General features: G+C 35.5%; 1 protein-coding gene across 1 annotated transcript in view; it reads right to left on the bottom strand.

The window, feature by feature from the left end:
• The window catches only part of LOC135084506 (proteoglycan 4-like), a 144,656-nt gene that overhangs the window by 117,861 nt on the left and 8,293 nt on the right, over positions 1-18,502 (bottom strand). Inside the window, exon 2 of the mRNA XM_063979286.1 lies at positions 15,683-15,852. The gene's annotated coding sequence lies outside the window, so the exon portion shown is untranslated. The remainder of the gene's footprint in view (positions 1-15,682; positions 15,853-18,502) is intronic.

The raw sequence follows: 18,502 nt of genomic DNA, 5'->3' as shown, positions 1-18,502 counted from the left end.
GGATTAAGCAATCAAAATAACGGTACTTAAATATTTTATATTATAATTTGAAATATTACATAGTGAAAGCATTAATTTTAATCATGTTAATTAAAACTATGACTACACGATGCGCACTTTGAACGTTGTACAACGAGACCCAATGCATGTATTTATATTCTTACTAAATAATTTTTATATAATACGTATTATTTTTACGTTAAATCCTATAAATTGTACGTGAAAAAAATATTTTATGATATCTAGAGCGTTGATGTCTTTTGTATGAACGTTATACGTGAAATAAATGAATAGTGGTTTTGGAAGCAATTTCCTACCATGTAATTTAATAAAATGGATAAGAAAATATACGTCAAACAAAAAATATATGTAGCTACATAAAAGTAGAAGTAGAAACACCTTTACATTTAAATTAATTACTTAGGAAAAACTATGTCGACCAAGGCAATAGATAGAATATTATTAATAAGAATGACATAATAACAATAAGCAATGATAGCTTAATTAAATCGTGTAAGGTTAAACATAACAATGATTATGGGAGCATACAAATAACAATACAAAACAAAGTAAGCAGTGAGAAACTCCAATTGAAGAAACATTGTTCGAAGTTTATCTTTTTAATGATCGAAATTTAGCCGCTTCTTTCCAGTGATTTAGAAGGTCAATGAACCATTTTACGAATCTGCAAAACTTATAATCCGACTTATTTAAGAATTACAAAACGCTGCACATTTGTCGTTGTTGTTGGTCGGTCCAGATTTAGGCGTATAAAAATAATCTGGTACTGTTGGTTTTGGTTAGCTCTTATCCACTAGATGTTACGGTTTAAATTATTAAATAAGAAGGTAAGGCCTGCATCTTTAAGGCTGATTAGGCAATAGAGAAGAACAATGCGGTTTGTTCACAATAGCAGTTAGTTTTATTACAAACGTCTCGATTTTGTATTACCTAATATTCGTAATGAACTAGACTTTTACTCAGTAAATTGCTATTGAAAACTGGTGGCTTGGGTTACAATAATTGATGAAATCAATTACTGCTCGATTAAAATAATAAAGATGTAATTAGTTATTAATAATATTTATTTGCTATTGGCATTAGGCAGTTTTAATTGAAAATTGAGCTAGTAACGGTACAGAATCAATCAATCATAACTTGAATTAAACATAATAAATAAATAATGCGTTTAGTAAGTAATAATGTATTTATACGTTCATTTATCACTAACAATCGGCAATACACGTATCAAGACGAGTGTAGAGTAAAAAAAAACAATAACTTAAATCGTCAACAGTTAATCAGCTCTACAAGAATCGAATTCGATGATCAATTTCAGATTACGACCAAAACGAAACAAAAAGATCGTGGACCAGACGTTATCTAATGACGGTCCATTACACGCGCGATTGCCGTTAGAGCGACGAGTATGTCTGCAGGGGCCATTTCTGCAACTATTTCCATAAATCGATTGAGCTGTCTCTCTCACTCGAGCTGGAAACTTCGGAAAATGAACGAGACGAAGAGACTATCGTTTTGTATCTATGGGTTCTTAGATACGGGATTATCATTGTCGTGTCTGTGATCTTCAAAAGGAAGTGTAACTGTTTCATTGAATGGAATTAAATTGTGGTTGGTGTGTGGTGAACTGATAGAGCTTTGTGTCGTCGGTGTGCTCAAGATGCGTTGTCGTTTTTGCCTTTCGTTAATTTCGATTCGGTGGTCAATGGCCATAGAATGAATTTGTTGTGAACCTAGAAAGATCCAGATTTGTAGTTCAAGCATTATTTATTGTTTAAAAGTCTTTCCTGTATTTTCATTTATTGAAAAGAAACATACTCGTATTATTATTGTAAATGTTGTTCAGTTGTTAAATTACTTTTTGTACAATTTTTATTGGAAACTAATTAATAATAATAATAATAATAAATCTTTGGACAATTTCACACACAGCGCCAGCTAGCCCCAAAGTAAGCAACTTAATGCTTGTGTTATGGGTGCTAGCTTAACGGATATACTACTTATATACTATTTTTTTTTAAATACATAAATATTATACATAGTCACACCCAGACCCGTCACAGAAATTAAAATTCATCATTTCAATTTCTGCCCGGCCGGGAATCGAACCCGGGACCTCTCGGCATAGTAGTCCGTTCTGAACCACTACACCAAACGGCCGACGAATTAATGTCTAGGTAGTTGGTAGTTAGTACAAATACAACCGCGGAAATATTTACTCTTTTTGTAATAATCTAGTAGAGGTATAAGCTGAAATGAAAACTACATTGGACTCAAAGATACTTATTATTAAGAAGTCTGAAAAGCAGTCATCTCAACCACCAAGTGAACAGTAAAATCAAGACAGTTATTTTCGATGCAAATAACTTTCTAAAATATTCATATGATTGATTTGGAGTATATTATGTAGGTGTCTGTAGTTGCTTGTGTGCGAGGATGTCTGTGTTACGTCACGACACGTGAGAGAACATAAGATGACCTGACTAGGGATGCCAGAAATCTGTATTTCTAGCCTTTATTTATAAAAACTATAACGAGTGGTGATATGTGACGATATGACAAATAGTCAGATGCTGTCAAATTCAGATAGAGAACAAAAATAATCTTAATTTTTATACGATTTATTAAATTACAAGTTCCAATGTCATTCTTATAAAAGGTACACTATGAACAGCAATATGCGTGAATTTTATTCAACTTTCATTCATAAAGTTATCTTTGAGCAGTTCCAAATTTATTTGAATTCGCATTCACTCTAATTTTGATAGCCCTGCAGACAATCAATAGACAAGCTTATAATTAAAACCTCATTTAGTTTGACGTTTTAAAATCACGTTGTTTATTTTTCTTTTCGCTCGTGCATATTCATAATTTTATTCATGTAAAAGAGATGACATCAGACGTTGGAGACAATAGTCCAATATTTAAAATCTATAGAAAATACGCGACTTATGTAATTTCAATTGTTTAAACAGCATTATTCGTGTGAATACACAAACCGCACAATATTATTTTGACTGAAAAAGTCTGTAATTACCTAAACTGGGTCTTAAAAGGATTATAACGACCAGGATAATTCATCCTTCTTTGATGAGTCATATTTTATGAAATAGAGACAGGGTAGAGTCTATAATCTCTATTTGCGCCTAAGGGTGACTGATGGGCAGCTGATGTTCATAGTCATTAAGACCGCACTTGAGTCTGACGCTTTCATAGCGTTTTTTTTTGTAAAAATAAATAACAAATGACTGTCGGCCATAGCAATATTAAGAACAAGTTACAATGTACATAACGAGTTTATTGGAAAGAATCATAACGTGCTTCATAAAGCAAACTATAGAAGACGCATGGAAAATTCCTTGTTTGACTTCACATCTTTTTGAGAATAACAAGTACGTCTTTACGTTAGAGCAAATACCCAGTTTCTGCCGTTGTTATTAAGGTATTTTTAGATGATTTTAGTATTACTTTTCAAGTTCCAGCTGATCAAAGAACAATACAAAACAAAGTTAACTGCATTAACCGCGCTGCATAGTTCAATAATAAACTATTCTTGTATCACGTGGTTAAAATAACTTAACATATAAATAGCAATTAGTGAAATGTTGTTCGTTAGCCAAAACAATCAGACAACTTTCTTTCACGATAGAATCGGCTTGTTATTGCGTTTCGATGATGTGGTGTTATCGAGAGGTAAAGCGATCGATTCAATCGGTAAAAGTCCGTTACGAGACGAACGAGACAGCTCGTGAGCAGCAAATGCTAATTCTATTTATTACATCATATACAATGGAGACGGATCTGACGGGTAGAAAAGAAGAGGTTAGTTTATAATATGTATCTCTGTTCAATAGTGTGATAAAAAAAGAGTGACAATTATAAATACAGGCTTCAGGACTTATCTTGTCTTATTCTGATTGGAACACCTAAATAGAGCTGGTATGATACTGTCATAACATTAAATGCTGTGCAGATGAACACCATCTCAATAATATTAGGCCCTTAGCAGGCTTGGAATTTGCAATCTACCTGAGCTGGTAGGTTTTGTACAACCACAATTCCGAACCGGGACTAATCCCACCTCTCTTTCCCACCACTGCATCCTGGATATACAGGAGTCTGTATATCCAGGATCTACAGCTTGGCCATAAACATTTCAAATCTCAAAAGCAAAATGAGCATAGTAAAAGTTGCAATAACATGGAGCCTGACGCGTGTGACCATGAAAGCTTGAAAATCAAGATCTAATCTCAAAGCAATTTTATTAAGTCACGTAAACCTAAACATATCGATAACTCGATAATAGAGTTACTTATACCAATCCGAAACTTAAACGTCAGTTGTAGTGAAACAGAGAGAGCACTTTCGCTGTAACATGTCTTTACAAGTTACGTGTACAGTACATCAACCGACTACAAAACATCAAATTACGTCAATTAACTTTGGACCTTGCATTGAAGGCTTGAAGTTCAAAATGCAATGACAAAATTGACTTTTTGTACGTCAAATTGCTGACGACTGTACAACGAATGGTTATTGATTGTAGTGTTACAGCATCATTGATCGAGGTAATTGGTGGTAAAAGCCGGCGGCTTTCATATCAGCATAAATGTACATAAAGATACCAGAGATTCGGATATCGTTGACTACATAAACAAAAAGACAAATGAAATAGTCACATTAGAAAAAATATCCATAAAACGTCACTGTGAGCATAATGCTTATAAATTCTTTGTATCACAAAATAAACTGCCATTATACCTAGATGAGAAATTATGGCCCCAAGGGATTATTTTTAGACGTTTTATAAATTTTAAAATAAAACGTAATGTAACTCCTACGTCAGGAAGCGGCCAGCCTATATAGAAGTTATGGATAAAAGTTTATACAAGTTTGTTACGTTTAATTGTAAAAACGTCAAACGGTCTATAGATGCTATTCGAGATTTATGCAAGATGTCAGATATCATTGCGCTGCAGGAAACGTGGTTACTGCCAGATGAAATCACATTCTTAAGCACAATTAGCGACGAGTTCTGCAGTACTGGAATATCTGCAGTTGACACAACAGCAGGTATTTTACGAGGAAGACCTTACGGTGGAGTGGCGTTGCTGTGGAGAAGTAGTGTTTTTGAAAATGTGACGGTGATTAAGTGCGATAACCCGCGTATTTGTGCAATAAAAATAGTGTTAAAGGAAAAATCGATTTTAGTGTTTAGCCTATACATGCCCACGGATGCAGTGACTAATTTAACGGATTTTACGGACGTATTGAGCTCGGTGAGTGCTATTATAGACAGCTGTAATATAGACTGTGTTTACATGCTAGGGGACTTTAATGCACACCCCGCTGAACGATTCTATCAAGAATTAATACTTTTTTGTACCGATCAAGAATGGTCTTGTATTGACATCGATATGTTAGGTGTTACGTCTGATACTTTCACTTTTGTAAGCGATGCGCACGGATCTAAGCGATGGCTTGATCACTGTTTAGTTACTAAAGCTGCGATTCAATCAGTAAAATCAGTTTATGTTGTTCAGGATGTGTTATGGTCGGATCACTTGCCACTAGTTATAGAATGTAACTTAAATGTCGTCTTGGCAAAGAAAACTATGCCTAGTGTGCATCAAAATAGTATATTATGGGGAGAAAGAAATTGTGACGAAATTGATACTTACCGGCAAGAATGTCAAAATAGATTAAAACTGATCGAGTTCCCAACCGAGTTGCGCGGGTGTTGTGATCATATGTGTGATAATTTTAAACATAGATCTGTTATAGATAAAATTTACCAACAAATTGTAAATGCTCTTAGCGAGGCCGCGTCACTAGGACGTAATTTTAAAAAGAAAAGAAAAAAAGTTGTAATAGGCTGGAATAAACATGTAGCTGAAGCGCACCGGGAGGCGAAGCAAAAATATCTTTTGTGGTCATGGTACGGTAAACCGACTACAGGCATCTCCTTCAGTCAAATGCTCGAGACTAGAAAAATATTTAAATCGCGTTTGAAGTGGTGTCAGGACCGGGAGAGCCAAATTAAAATGGATATCTTGGCTTCACACCATTCGAAAAACGATTTTCGTTCCTTTTGGAAACATACCAATAAGTTACAAAACAAAGCAAGCCCCCCGGTATGCGTGGACGGTATAAGTGAGCCTAAAGAGATAGCTAACTTGTTTAGAAGTCATTTTGCTGTACAGTCACCATTGGGTCCCTCACAGTCGGAGCTGGATGCTGTCGCCGGAGTGGACAGGGTGATAACGTTTTCCATAAAAGAAATTAAATTAAAAATACAAGCGATGTCTAGAGGGAAATCCCCTGGTCATGACGGTCTCAGCATTGAGCACCTAAAATTTGCTGGGCCACATTTGCCACGATTATTGTACATGTTATACAATTTTTGCATAGGACATGGCTACATCCCTAGTGACATGACAAAAACGGTGGTAGTGCCCATAGTGAAGAATAAGACGGGCGATCTCGCGGACAAAAATAACTATAGGCCTATCTCGCTAGCAACTGTTATCTCCAAGGTCTTTGACGGCTTGCTTAATACACGGCTAAATGGCCACTTTGAACCGCGTGATAGTCAGTTTGGATTTCGGCCAGGGTTGTCAACGGAAAGCGCGGTGTTGTGTCTTAAGCATACAGTCACATACTACACGGAGCGCAAAACTCCCGTATACGCATGCTTTTTAGATCTTTCTAAGGCATTTGACCGGGTCTCATACGACAAATTATGGAAAAAACTTGAAAAAGCACACCTGCCGGTTGAACTCGTAAATATCCTTAAATATTGGTATAAAGACCAGGTCAACAATGTTAAATGGGAGGGAACCATGTCGGATGCGTATGGGTTGGAGTGCGGGGTGAGGCAGGGGGGGTTGTGCTCGCCAACGCTTTTCAACTTGTACGTTGATGACCTCATAGGCGAGCTCAGCAGCACCAGAATCGGCTGTCATATAGATGGAGTTTGCGTCAATAACTTAAGCTACGCGGATGATATGGTGCTGCTGAGCGCGTCTGTGTGTGGTCTGAGAAAATTGGTGGCCAAATGTGAGGAGTATGCGGGGACCCATGGTCTACTTTATAATGTTTTAAAGAGCCAACTCATGGTCTTTGAGGCCAGGGGTAGACGTCATGATGTATTACCACCGGTCTTCCTTAATAACTCTGAACTGAAGAGAGTGCATAAATTTAAATATCTTGGTCACGTATTGACCCCTGGCCTCAAGGATGATGAGGATATAGAAAGAGAACGGCGGGCATTGTCGGTGAGAGCGAACATGCTGGCTCGCAGGTTTGCGCGCTGTACAGCGGATGTCAAGATTGCTCTTTTTAGAGCATATTGTACCTCCTTCTACACGTGTAGCCTGTGGGTTAGATACACTCAAAAAACCTTCAATGCCCTAAGGGTGCAGTACAATAATGCATTCAGGGTGCTGTTGGGACTGCCCCGCTTCTGTAGTGCGTCAGGGATGTTTGCAGAGGCACGGGTCAACTGCTTTTTTACCACAATGCGCAAAAAATGTGCATCCCTGGTGCGCAGGGTCCGGAGTAGTGGCAACAGCATCCTGACCATGATTGCGAGCAGGTTGGATTGTGTGTACGTGAGGCATTGCTGTGACACAGCCTATGGAGTGAAGCGGGGATGACTCATGTATGCATAACCTCACACTTGTGGATTTGGAATTGAAATGAGTATAATTTATTATAATACTTATTTCAATTCTAAATCTAAATCTAAATTCAATTTTACATCTGTTTCAACTCAACTAACATAGTTTTTAAGTGCAATTGTTATTAACAAACTGAGTCCTAGTAACTTGAATAAAGAATGATTTATTATTATTTATTATTATTATAAAACATTCACATAATACATAATACCAGACGATAAGAGGCACAAATCAAAAGTCACAATTTTGATGTTTTATTATTGGAAAATATCCATGGACATTGCCTGGCCGGAAAAACTCAACTTTGTCCAGCAGTGGATGTCATTTGGCTGAAACGAACGAAATGCCTGGCTAAACTAGTCTTTTCAATCACCCATGTTTAAATTGACTGATATTACATCAGGTGATCCGTCTGCTCGTTTGCCTCCTGTCACATAAAAAAATACTGTTAATAATTTAATACTGTTTTTAATGACGGTCAAATGTCAGTAAGCATGAAATTCAAAAATTTTACTGGTGAAGATTGAATTAGATTATACAGATGTATATTCATTGTCCAATAGCTCGACCAATCACTGGTTTGTTGACAGAATATGTATAAATGAAAAAAGAAGAGAGCATTATGGCCACTTAAGGTTAAATGCCTCAAATTATACGGGACGCGCGTAAAATGTAAAGGGCAATCATTTACTAGAAGGCAAGACTTCGTTGCCTTTTTCATGTTTATGGATTTAAAAACTAGGTCCGATAAGTTCAATAACGCAAGGTAAAAGTACGAGTATGAAGCTCCTTTCAGAGTTTCTATGAAATCGAACAATCAATAATGTTGTTCCTGAAAATAATTAGCTCTCAACAATCGGATAAAATATGCAGATTCATTTGTGAATTCGTGCTATTTTTCAAAATTAATTGGTATAATGACAACATTATTTTGCATTGTTTTCTGGACCACATTATTGAAACCAATGTTACCATTTAAATGCAACTTTCGGAAATATACGGAAAATAAATGAGCGTTCAGACGTAATAACTCATAGTCATATTATGATATGACCCTATTGTAGTAAACAAATCGGTTTAGCTATCACTTTCAGTACATATTACGAGAAAACGTACGCCATTTTCACTATTACATTAATTTGACGATGTCAAAACAGTATATGAGATGCACGAAGTATGGCGCATGAGCACGATCCATCTTGTTTGCGATTTCACTAAAGAGATCTACGCAAGAGTCGATATTGTGAAAAGTAAAATTTGCTAAATGTGCGCACACGACACGACAGTGACGTTAAAGTGACCGTCAAGAAAAAATGAAAAGAATCTGTGTTTTTCGTGACTGTGAAATCTAAATTTTAACATGTTCAAGGATACTATGTAAGTACTCGTATTTTGTGCTGAAAAAGTGCATTTCAGAAACTGTTTAAATTAATAAGATCTAAGTAACAGAACTGATGTATCATAACAGTATATTTTCAGTTTTATTGAATTGACACAAATATTTGTATTCATTACGCCACTTCTTACATAACCCGTATCTGAATGTAAAATTCCACGTAATAAAAGTGTTTTCGATAATGCGTAAGTAGATTCCATCAGATACCGTTCTGCGGCGACAACTTGGCTGACTGCGCGAAAGCAGTCTGCCCTTACTTGGCCATATGCGCGGGCGCTTTCTGACTGGCCACCGCTCCTTGGTTACCTAACAGTAGGCAAATTAATCGTGCAACTAACAGTAATCATTTAACGCGAGATAAGTTGTAGCTACGTTACCGTCTGTAAACGTTCTGATGATCATTTGGCGCTTTAAGCTCTACACAAGACGTTAACTTGTTGTTATCGATCAATTTGCAAGTATATTGTTTTAAAGTTTGTTCCATTTTCCATATTGTGTAGGTATGCTGTTATTAGAAATTAAGAAGAAAAAGTTACCAACTGAAAAGTCGTCGCCGAATTTTTCTCTCATTCACGCTGTCTTATTTTGAACTAGCTGCTCTATTTTATGAATCAATAAATAAAAACGACCTTTGACCTCTTAAACAAATAACACGTAATCATAATTACGGTAAGATGTGCCAAGTTTTATGTAATCTTGGCTTAACTGTACACCGATGGTGTCGTCGAGTGAAAGTGAAGAGGCGAGCTTAATTGCTCAAGTCGGTAATGAGACGATCGCGTTGCTAAACTAATATGGCATGATTATGTTGCACTCTGATCATGCGGTTAATGCGCACTAATTTGAGAGCATTCTCTTTGGTGAGGCCGGTAACGGTTTTTTTAATGTGTCGAGATTATTAAACTACTGGCTCGCGGTTTGGTCTGTGTGGATTTTCGTGTTTTAACAGTATTTGAAAATACATCTGATCAGAAAGGGGGTAATTCTGGTGCCCAAATGCAAGCACTTTATGTAAGGGATCAACATCGAAAACTTAAAAATAAATCAATTTCCTTTGTAGCTCTTGATAAATCAATTAGTTATGGGAAAAGACAATCAGGAGCCGGTTGTAAAGGTAGCGTTTTAAAATTCCTGACTCTATCTAATCTTTAAGTTGTCTGGCGTAGATTCTAATACAGTTTTTAGGATTCGATTTTGACTACATGAAACAGTCAACATAAAATCTTACCTACCTCTAGGCCACTTTATTTAAACCAAATCTAGACAATATATTGTGATTTTTCCAGTTCAATCGTGCGCCAAGGCACACCGTTTTCGCCAATTGTAAATGTTTAAGAGACACGACAGAGTTAAAATATTACTTGGCGCCTGTATTGTTGTGTACAGGTTAGATTTCAAACTTAATACCGGTATTTCAACGTCTATTTCAGTGTTCTTCGAAGCCTGTCCAACCACGAACCGAGTGGTGCTTGCCCATTCCAATAAATCGATAAAATTATAATCGACTAACGGTCAGTATTCGATTTAGGGTTGCCAGCATTCAACTGATTATTGAAGATACTTTTCTGGAGACAATATCTGTCTGTAATAGGGGAGAAGATTCTGTAAATTTCGGTTTAATAAATATTGTTTGAAATTTTTCCAATTTGCCTGTTTTTAGTCATTTTTGAATTGTCTAAAAAATAATACCTTGTAAAAGATAATAGTTAAGTTGATGTTTAAGAATGTGGTCAACCCTATTGTTAAACCACTCCCACCATTACCAGTCTGGCGGTACATCACGTTTTACCTAGATCTTTCTTTGAACACTCGAAAGGAATAATATTTGGGGCAACTTATTGCTACTTGCTGCAAATATCTTCCAAAATTTAACGTTCCTTGTAAATCATTTAAAATTACTTATTGGTTTGATAATCCAAATAAAAAATGATATTCGACTATTACGCAAATCGCAGAGTATTAAAATATCAGCTCCTGTCACTTGTCACGGGTTGAGTATCGAGTGACGGCGACACCGCGTTGGATTATGTAAAGCAGGAACAGGTTCTGTGGGATAGAACTGGGTCGGTGCGCTTTCCACTGCGGTCCTTACCCCCGGCTGCTCAGAAAAGGACTTAAGAAACTGGTGGTGTAAGATATAATAAGTCTTATAATAAAGGCGTAAGAGCTGTATTCGATTGGTAAGATACAGTGGTGGAGTTATAGAGGATAGTTTCGCAAATTGCAGAGGAAGATTCAATACGTATTGACCCCAGAATCACCGTTGGCATACTAATAGTATTGATTACGATTTGTTTATGGGAAAATATTCTTAGAATATTACAGTATGCTTGGTACTCATGTGAACAAGCCCGCCGACAGCCTGGCGGCTTCGTGTCGGCGGCTATATTTCAAAATATATATGTCGACGACTTGTGCTTTCTATGACTTTTGACAATCTGTCAAAATTGACGTCTCATGTCGGCTGATCAGGTTTGATGTGTAATAAGGTATACACTTTTAGTGCACATATTACATATTATTATATTCATTCATAATGCAGTCTGCAAATTATGAATAGCACTAAAAGTGTCCGAAACACCATAGATCTTTTAAGGTGCTATTAGGCTCTAATATCAATTCCAGGTACACAAAAAAGGTTACAAATCAAAAACTGCTCTTTATCAAGAATGCAAACCTAACACGGATTATGGCGTGCAGCCATACCTGTACCTGCCTCGTCCATCAAACTCATTTCTCCAGCTTCGTAGATTTCCGTTGCAGCTTTTTGTCAAAGCTCTACAAGGTTTCAGAACAAGTGCCTGGAAGGTTGATGTCAGCACACACCCATCACTTTCCCTTGCGCGTACGCACACATGCATGTGAGACGACCGCACACGAAGGTAATATACAGTTTTAATACATGAGGTTGTAAGTGATATCGTGATTGTGTTTTGTTTAGGGGGAAAAAATAAAAATGGAAATTTTTCATTCTATTTTTACCAATATTTGACATTAAAGAACGTCAAAAACTTTTAAGGGGTTCTTTACGTGTCTCCTTATCTTTTCGGCCCTACCAGCGTTTTGAGACACACTATGGCAAGTGCAAAACTTTATTGACCGAATTTAAGACAGATTTCAAATATGCATTTCAATATAAAAATATGCTTATTCAGGAAATAATCTAGGATGACCCCGCGAAATCACAGAACCGAAGATGCATTGAAATTGTATTGTTGTTGTCAAATGAACAGAAGGAAAAGTGACTTTATTCGTATAAAAACGCTGCCATATTATTATTGTAGAGCGAATCATCAGACCGTACGTCATTAAATGAACAAGGGCAATGCAACCTTCGTTATTAATTTTTCCGCCATTTTTTTCATTTACCTAAAAATAGCAATAACCTTTTTGGTTCACGATAGTCTTCTTAATTGGAGTTTGGTACAGTCGCCAATACAGTCAGACTATACAGTTTTGTTGGAAAATAGCACTTATTGTTAGTACATTTAAGACGCTTCAGTGTTTAGTTCAATGTGCCGTCTTTACTAGGTTTCTAGAAACAATTGAATGGTAATTAAATGCTGGGTGTTCAATCACTTTCTAAACATTTTCTTGGTATTTTGGACAGCCAAAATAAACAATTTGTTTTGGTTGTTAAAAATTATAAGGTTCATAGATTTGTAATGCTTTGATACTTTCATTTTAATGTAAAATAAACGTCTTAATTAGTGTCTTCCGATGACTTTCGGTTACTCTATTTTAAGAAAAATTACAAGTTTAAGATTAACGGGATGTTATGAGCTAAGTGAAACGCGTGATTCATTAAAATCTATCATGTTATCTTTGCAATGAATGTGAAGGTAGCTAGAATTCTTATTTACGTGTTCCCGACATAGCTACTGCAATCTTTGTATCAAAAAATATTCATATGAAGAAGATCAAAAATAAGATAAACAATCCAAAAAGTCAGAACTAGTTTTTGGCTACAAAAACATCTAGGCTAGACTCCCCATTCCTACATTCAGGCAGATGTTGTTTACGAGTGCTAACCGGTTCCGTGCGCCGGCGCAACGTATAGATACCATCTTGTAGCCTTTTGTGGCTTGTGCCATATCGGCAACAAAGACCCTTAGCTGGAATAAGGCTAACAGGGGAAATGGAAAATAAGAGCTGGTATTGTTATTGAATGAGGAATGGGGTAGTATCAAGCCCTCAATCAAAACCATGTAAGTTAGTTTTAATTTGTGTACTATCCAATTAATATTATAAATGTAAAGCATAAAGCGATAAGAAAAAATATTGTTTGCGAAATAACTGAACTCACACGATTTCAAAATGCAGACTGGTATTTATTTGCTATTGTATAATCCTGAGAGAACTAAAAGACGTAATGCCCTATTTTTACGGACTAGATAAACGGGTTTCAGTTCAATCAAATATCGTGCGATTTAAGATAAAAAAACAATGAAAATAGTAAAAAATATAAAACAATTATTAGTAAACAGAATTGTGTAACGTGTTTTAAATTAATCGGTGTTTTAGTAATAACAAAAAAAAATCACGTGTACGAAATCACGGGCAAGAAGCAAGGGCAACGTCAAAATATCTCAAAATCCCTGTGGCAGTTACAGCACATCACTATAAATTTTTGTCGCAAAATCGCTCTTATCATAACTATAATAGGACGCCACAGTGTTATGTTGATGTGCTGTCGTCTGTACACCAAGCCGGACGAAGTGGTGATTAGCTGGATTCAATAATTTAATAGTCATAATCATAGTTCCACGCTTCCCATTCTTGATTTCCTCTAATCTGTCCAGTCAGGATGCGTTGATTACTTCTGTGCGGCCTTGGCCATTGTGCGCAAGGGCATACGGCCATACAGCCGGAACAGCCCCATCACGATGACAGCGCCGCCATTTTCGTCTCCATCACAGAACAGCCTATTTTTGCCGCGCGCGGGAAAATTTACAAGCCTACTTTTTTTGCTTAGTTTGGGACAAGAAGCGCAGTGTAAAATGTCTAAGGATATTTATTTATTTATTATTTTAAGGTTACACGATAGAAACATAAAATCTTTTTTTGGTAAAATTAAAACTTGCGTTGTTTTTTTTACATTTCTGTGTAGGACTATATTTTTATAAAATACATAGATGTCACTGAATTTATATCAATTTAATATGCCAGCTATTTCGGATTATACTCGTAAAAATAAAGTATCGCTAATTATTGTTTAGGGTTTGATCATTTCTACAAACACTGTATGATATCCGTTCATATATTTCATATTTAAAAACTGAAATGGTATATTCTATGATACCAAAACAAGCAAAAAACATTGAACGTTGAACCTTGCCGCGGAAATGACATGCAAAATATCTTGGGAACAATGCTTTTGCCAATTATAATGTGTAATTACAACAGATGACAATTTTGTCAACAATCAGTCAGGTTCATCAACGAATCAAGGTTATCAGGAAGGCCTTACTCTAAAAAAAAGATTTTGTCATATACCCGTCTCTCTCATTTACCTTGGCATGTGTGAAAGATGCATAATATTACCAAACGCGAGTATAATGCGTACAAAATGAGCAGCAATTATCATAGTAATAAGTACATCACGCGTTTTTTTTAAATAACACACGTCTTTAAACTCTAACCTGTGGTTTATTGTATTTTTTTGTTTTAACGCGGATGTGTAATTTGCCCTTTATATTTTTTGTACACATTTATGGTATTTTTAATGAGTTACGGATTTTGCAAAAAGGTTTTGTCTTATACATATTAATTTTTACGGTCAATGTCTTCAAAACAGTAAAAGAATCGAAGCAATGTTTTTATTTTTGTACAAACTAAAAAACCAAAATGATATCGCCATTTTTGTTATTACCGAATCATTATAAAAGTTATGATTGAAATTATTAGATTCGCAACGTGGTTATGTTACAAGGTCAATGTACAATAGTTATTCCCAGTTAATAATGCCACTTATGCGTATATTAACTTTGCAAAAAACGTACATTAAATTAATTATGTAATCGCAATTAACGTTGAAAGTGATTTACTGAAAAATTCCGAGCCGGATCGAAACCGGTACCAGAAACCAGATGGGGTATTTACGCTGGTCTCTTACGTACCTATATATTTTATATGAGAAAGTTAAACGAATAAAGTGATACGAGCATAAATAAACTAAGGATGTATTTACTGAAGGTTCGGCCAAACCAACGCGTGCAGCCTGCGTGTGCTATGGCGATCCTATTGATTTCTTTCTACTGATCGCCATCGCCATCGTCATCGCACAAGCAGGCTACACGCGTTCTTTGTCCGACCCTTTATGTGAGTAGAGCTTAACAGTAAATAGGTGCACATCTGGCCAGCGTTTAGACTGTAGGCCAAATCCTACATTTGTATTTGTCCATAATCCAAAGGTATCCATAACATTTTGTCAGTAATTTACTATTAGATTTAGAGGGTCATCCTCCTGCAATGGATACTTAACAACCAGAAGATGGTGAGCACTCAACAACGAAATCATATATTATAGCTCTGTAAAAGCATGTGACTCTTGGTATTTAAAAATATAAAAAAATCCACTTACCAAGGCTATACAGCCTAATTGAACGAAAGCGGCGGAATATCCGGGGCAATATAACACTTCACTATACAATGCGTCAGCAGGAAATGCCAGACTCAAGTCAGTTTGGTACACAATACGAAAAGATACTATCTCGATTCACTGTCAATCGAAGACACTAACTCTTTCAGTATCTGAAACAAAGAGATAGCAATTAGGACAAATGAAAATTGAAAGCTCAAAGTATATAAATATAAAGTTCCTAAAGATAACATTGGCGCAATCTTACAAGCGCAAGGGTGATTAGTCGATGAAACAGTGAAGTTCCAAAGCTTCAACCACACCAACGCGTGCCGATCGCCATTGCCGGCGCGATCATAGGCTAATGACAGGTAGTGCGACCCATGACAGTCCGCGCGACCTGTCATTGGCCTATGATCGCGCCGGCGTTGGTGTGGTTGAAGCTTAGTTGAATGAAGAGAGAAAAGTGATTTGACGCGCGTGTGATGCTGCTGGTTACAATCCCTAAGCCTAAAGACAATGTAACATTTGTTATGGACTTTTATTCTGTTTTGTAACTTTGGAATATAGCCAGGACCTTGACATTAATCTAAAATGGCTTTATTCCTAACAGGTTAATAATATGGCGTTCACAAACATATCTAAATGAGTGCTTTAGGAGTTAATTTTTATGTAGCAGTAAATTAAAAAAACAATTTCATAACCACTACTGATGATAAAATATTTGTATTTTTAACTGTAAGTTACAGTATACATCATTAAGTGATAGATCATGTAGAGCAAAAAGTGATGTGCATGAAAATTTGCATTTTATGCTGATTAAAGCCCCTAACACTACGATTTTTTGCAGCGATGCAAGCGCGCGGTGGCTATGCGAAGTCAGCAATTATGAAATGCCAGTAGTATTTGGATTGATCTAACGACGCGATAGCATACCGAATAGTGCATTTTTTTAAAGAATCAATTAAAACATTTATCGATGCACTGCGAGATTAAAACGCGCTTTGCATACGTTTCTATATCTTACTTTATTAGGAAAATATAGACTGCAGAATTTGCATTTCTGCATGCATGTAAAGTGGAAATTAACAACTATATCACCGCAAATGCAGAATTTCTGCAGTGTATAAAGAGCTTAATGTAATCGCTGCATTTATTCTATAGACCACGGAATATATTTTTCTAAAGCGAAATGATTAATTCATTTTAAGGATTTGTTGCATAATTCCAAGCCAATTATGTAGTTACATGCAAATACAAGTACACCGGGATGCCCCTGCGCTTTTACATAGGATAATATGATAATCGCTAATAATACTACAATTACCTTGCGTTTTGCTATGGTTGCCTCGTGATTAAAATCTTAGGGTTATTCCGTATTCGACCCACGACAACTCATCCCACTCATTATTTTTTCCTTACTCAACCCAATTTTGTTCCTTACTCTACCCACAACAAATTTTTAATTTTATGTTCCTTATTCACCCCAAAAACTTTCCTAGCTCAACCCATTTTAAAACCACTTAAAAAATATAAGATTTTTATGTACGGTCAGAATAAAAATACATTTTTTTTTTAATTTAAGCTCAATTATTTTTTGTGTTAAGATCATTCTATTAAATAAAACTGCAGGAATTCTGATACAATAATATATTTGAAAAACGTTTTTCACAAAAGGACACAAATCAAATAATGACTAATTAGAATCTACTATAAATCCACTATAAAGCTACTATAAATCAAACGACTGTGATTTTTTATTAAAACAGTATAACCAAGCGATGGCGTATAATTTTTTCCCTAGACACTTGTTCATGAATGTACAAATATTTCAAATAATACAATGTATTTCATCTTTTTTTTTTCAAGCGGTATGAGACGACAAAAGAAAAATAATAAAAGTATTCATGTGGACAGCTAATCCCGCGGTAAAAGTTTTCAGCCTCTAAATTTGTTTATGTATTTACTAGGGTGGTCCTTATTCCTACGAAAAAAAATTTTTTTCTTATATTTTGCGGGGCACCACGTAATTTGAATATATACCATATGAAAGTCTTCCACTATTTTTTTTTTAATTTTTAAAAGACATTTAGGGGTCGCTACCAAGGTTTGAATTTTAAGTAAAAACAAAATCTGTATTTGTTAGATTCGTTTATTTTTAAAGCCAAAGCCAAATTAAAATATTACAAAATTATTGTTGTTGCTATGAACTAAGATATTATGTACATATTTGAATCAATTATTTTTTAAGATATAAGAGTTTACTTGTTAGTATCTCGACGCGTCGGTACCATGGTCGGTATAGAATAGGGGTTGAGGGGAGAAGGGGACAAGAAGCGATTGTCTATTCTATCTATGCGATGTTTATTTGCACGTAAAATGTGATATAAACACTTAAATAAAACATTTATGAAACCATGATTTAAGATCTTCAAAGCTTTTGTAAATATTTTGACAGCTGGTAGCGACCTCTAAATCTTAACCAAAAAAAAAAAACAAAAAAAGCAAATTTCATATTTAGAGGTATATAATCGAATGAGAAAGTGCCCCGGGGATAATTCAAAAGTCGAAAAATAAGGACCACCCTAGTATTTACCTTAAAATAAAATAAAATCTTTCATATATTTTAGTTAATCAACATATTATTATCTTATCATTTTTTCATGTAGGTGATGTTTTTTTATTTTTTTTATTTAATTATAAATCAATGTACATACTAGTATGCATTTAGCATTATTAAATTTCTGAAAAAACAGTAAACGTTGTTTTGCTATCCATACTTATTTTTGGTATATTTACTTTGGGTTGAGTAAGGAATGCATT

The sequence above is a fragment of the Ostrinia nubilalis genome, chromosome 2 (genome assembly GCF_963855985.1).
Source record: "Ostrinia nubilalis chromosome 2, ilOstNubi1.1, whole genome shotgun sequence".
Classification (NCBI taxonomy): Eukaryota; Metazoa; Arthropoda; class Insecta; order Lepidoptera; family Crambidae; genus Ostrinia; species Ostrinia nubilalis.
Note: the sequence above shows the minus strand (reverse complement) of the source record. Positions and strands in the feature narration are given on the sequence as shown.